Here is a 3,377-nt window from a genome sequence, read left to right as displayed (position 1 = left end):
TTCGAAATGTTCATGGGGAAAGGTGGAATGACAGACCGTAGATTTTTTTCCACAGACTTTTTGAAACCCTCTACCCACTCTTTCTGTTTTATCATCTTTCTATCTCTGGCTACCAGAGGTTGAGAGCTGCATCCCTGGGGACTAGAGTTCTAAAAGCAAACTCTCATGGGTTGGGACTGCTTACCATGCACAAAGGGACCCTCCCAACTTCTCCTGGGGCTTCCTGACTGCAGGCGCAGGGGGCTTTTGCCTTAGAGTTGCCATGAAGTACCTGGACAACCCTTATTCTCAGGGACATTTATGTAGTCAAGAGAGAAGCACCGCACCCAAGTCAAGAACCCTATTGGAAGCTGAGCCCGTGTGTGGAAGGATGGCAAAGGCGGTCTGGTTGCAATAGCTGGCGCCGTTTTCAATGTAAAACTGATTCCTTCATCAGTTCAGATACAGCCAGGGCTGTGAAGCTTAGCAGCTCACACCCCAGACAGAAGAATCATGGCTCTCAGTGGCTCCTAGATGCATGTGCGGGTAAAACCAGCATGTGCGCTTGTGCAGCGTTGTTCCCTGGGACCGCTGGTGGCATTTCAGGATGATACTTTTTATGGGTAACTCTGTGGGCTGGGCACTTAATATCAAGCACTTTCATTCCTTCTTTCTAATCCTTTGTAATCCTAATTTTCTAGAAGAGGAAACAGATCTAGAGAAGTTAAATAATCTCTTTAATTAGTATGTGGCTGAGCCAGGACACAAACCCAGGGCTTGTTCTCAGATGAAGAATCACCAGATCATCCATTTGTTTACTCAGTAATATTTATCTGAATATCTACTAGAAGACAGCAGTAAGCGAACAAATGGAATCTCTGCCCTCGTGGAGCTTACTTTCTAGTGAGGGAGACCATGAAGAATGACGCAGATGCCCCAAACCCATCTGCAGAGTATCTGGTCAGACGGAGCCACAGGCAGATCCGCTCTAGCCACAGGCTGGCGTCGCCAACAGCCTTCCTATCGGGCAGAGACCACGGTCATCTGGATTGTGCTGAAACGAACTTGATACTTGGCCAATTGACCACCCGTAGATGTGACCTGCATTTGTCCTGGGTGTAAGTATCTCTTACTGGCTCCATGACAGGAATTTCTTCCCTGGCTTTTTTAATGCTGTTGGGGGTCTTTTCCTTCTTATGCATTATTTGTATTTTTGTCTGTATACTATTATGTTTTTAATCTGACCACCTTAGCATGATTTTTCTGTTGGGTCTTCCAGCTGTGAAGCACAGGAGGAGTGGATGCATAATGATCATAACTGATGCAAGGGGATGTAGAGAATACAGGGGTGAGGGGTGAGTGATGGGAGGGGAAGGGGATTTGGGGGGGTAGTGAATGAAGGCGGGAGTGGGGAGGGAGCACTAGGACAGATTGTGATTGCACAACTCACATTTAACCATGGGGGAGGGGGATGCTCTAAAATTGATGTGGTAATATTTGTACAATTCTTTATATGATTGAATTGAATTGTATGATATGTAAACTATATGCCAATAAAATGGTTGGGGAAAAGCATAAGTAAAAGCAGTTGACTTGGGGGTACCGTGTGTTTCCAAGATGGCAGCAGCGAGGGAGGTGGATTTCCTGAGCCACACGGGCAAGAAGCGCTCTGAAGTGACAAGTGGACTGCCGTCGCCCTCTGGGCCTGGGGTATTGTGGCTGGTCGCTGTGCCATCTGCAGGAGCCACATCACGGATCTCTGCATAGAACCAGGCATCTGCCTTGGCGGAAGAATGTACCTTTGCCTGCCTTTTCATTTCCACTGCATCCCTCGCTGGCACAACACATGGCAGGTGTGTCTCTTGGACAACAGAGAGTGGGAATTCCAAAAGTATGGGCATTAGAAAAATGAATTCTTCTATTGTGGTAGTTACATGATCTGCTGTTAGTTAGGTCGCAGCTTGATGGCCTCATTTGGAGGCTCCATGGCACACTCACTCCCTGCGAGACATTTCTGTTGACAAGCCACATGGAGACACACTGATAGTGCCAGAGCTCTTTAGCTATTTTTTGTTTTGTTTTGTTTTTTCTTTTCTTTTCTTTTTTTCATGTATCTGTGCATAAGATAGGCAGGATAAACAATCCCGAGGAGAAAACAATGGGACCAAAGGTTCCAGGGGGACATGGGAGAGGAGGAGGTGGAGGAAAGGGCAGGGGGAGCCAACAAACACAGGGACAAAGGAACAACAAGAGATCTAAAATCAATGGCGAGGAGGGTGTAGAATTCCTGGCGGGGTTTGATCAAGTGCAGCGTAGCCGAGAGGAATTGGAGTGCTGAATGAAGGTTGAACATGATAGCTGGACAAGAGGAAAGTAAAAGAAATAGAGGAGATAACTAAGAGGCAAAAGACATTTATAGAGGCATAAACACAGGCATGTACATATGTAAAGATATTAATATATAACAATCGGGATATAGGTCTATGTACATATATTTGTAGGTTAAGTACTAAGTAGCAGACGAACACGGGGCCTCTAGTTGAGTCCTCCCTCAATGAAAGAACACTTTGTTCTAATAACAACCTGGCTTTCTGTGATGCTCACCTTCCCAACACGATCTGGTACAAGTCCTGAGACTGTGGCCTTAGACATCTTCAAACCTGAACTGGGCCCCACCCCTGAGACCCCTTTGCAACGCAGAAGAGAAGCCCATGAAATGAGCAGTTAACACTTGTGAGGAGCATACTTCTCAGAACAATGAACTATTCATATAAGCTCAAAAGGGCAGCATTTGCCCCGGATGAAGTTCAGAACGTGTAATGTGTAAAATTGTGGCCTGGAAAAGTAATTGGTTCTGAACATTTTCAACCAAACCAGAATAACAAAAAAGAAAAAGTGTTGGGTAAGACCTCCCCTGACGGTGGCCCTCATTTTCACTGCCCCTCCCTCCCCCAACCACCAGGTCCTTTCCTGACAACGAGTCCAAACAAGCAGGGGCCAAAGTCGCCCAGTCACTTCAAGGAACGTTCGGCTTGTGTTTCTTCTAAGGCTGCCTTGTTCATTCTTCTATCAGCTCATGGTATATTCAGTATTCCCCACCACCACCACCAAACCCCCCCCCCCAATATTTTGAATGCAGGAATCATTTGTGTTGTTTGCGTTGAAGAGCTAGAATTGAAGGGGGGAGGGGCTTCGAAATGTTCATGGGGAAAGGTGGAATGACAGACCGTAGATTTTTTTCCACAGACTTTTTGAAACCCTCTACCCACTCTTTCTGTTTTATCATCTTTCTATCTCTGGCTAAAGGTGAAATACATACGCAATCAGAATGACTCTTGAAAACCCCCGTAAGCCACACATCAACACCCCCACCCCCACCCCCACATCTGTCAGTAGGC

General features: G+C 46.3%; 1 pseudogene; it reads left to right on the top strand.

Annotated features, from left to right (window-relative positions):
* Window positions 1–1,581: 1,581 nt before the first annotated feature.
* Window positions 1,582–1,883, top strand: LOC115868635 (annotated as a pseudogene).
* Window positions 1,884–3,377: the final 1,494 nt, after the last annotated feature.

Source organism: Echinops telfairi, unplaced genomic scaffold (genome assembly GCF_000313985.2).
Source record: "Echinops telfairi isolate 266 unplaced genomic scaffold, ASM31398v2 ScPeMD7_16;HRSCAF=60, whole genome shotgun sequence".
NCBI classification, from domain to species: Eukaryota; Metazoa; Chordata; class Mammalia; order Afrosoricida; family Tenrecidae; genus Echinops; species Echinops telfairi.
The sequence above is the reverse complement of the archived record's forward strand: the minus strand, read 5'-3'. Positions and strand labels throughout refer to the sequence as shown.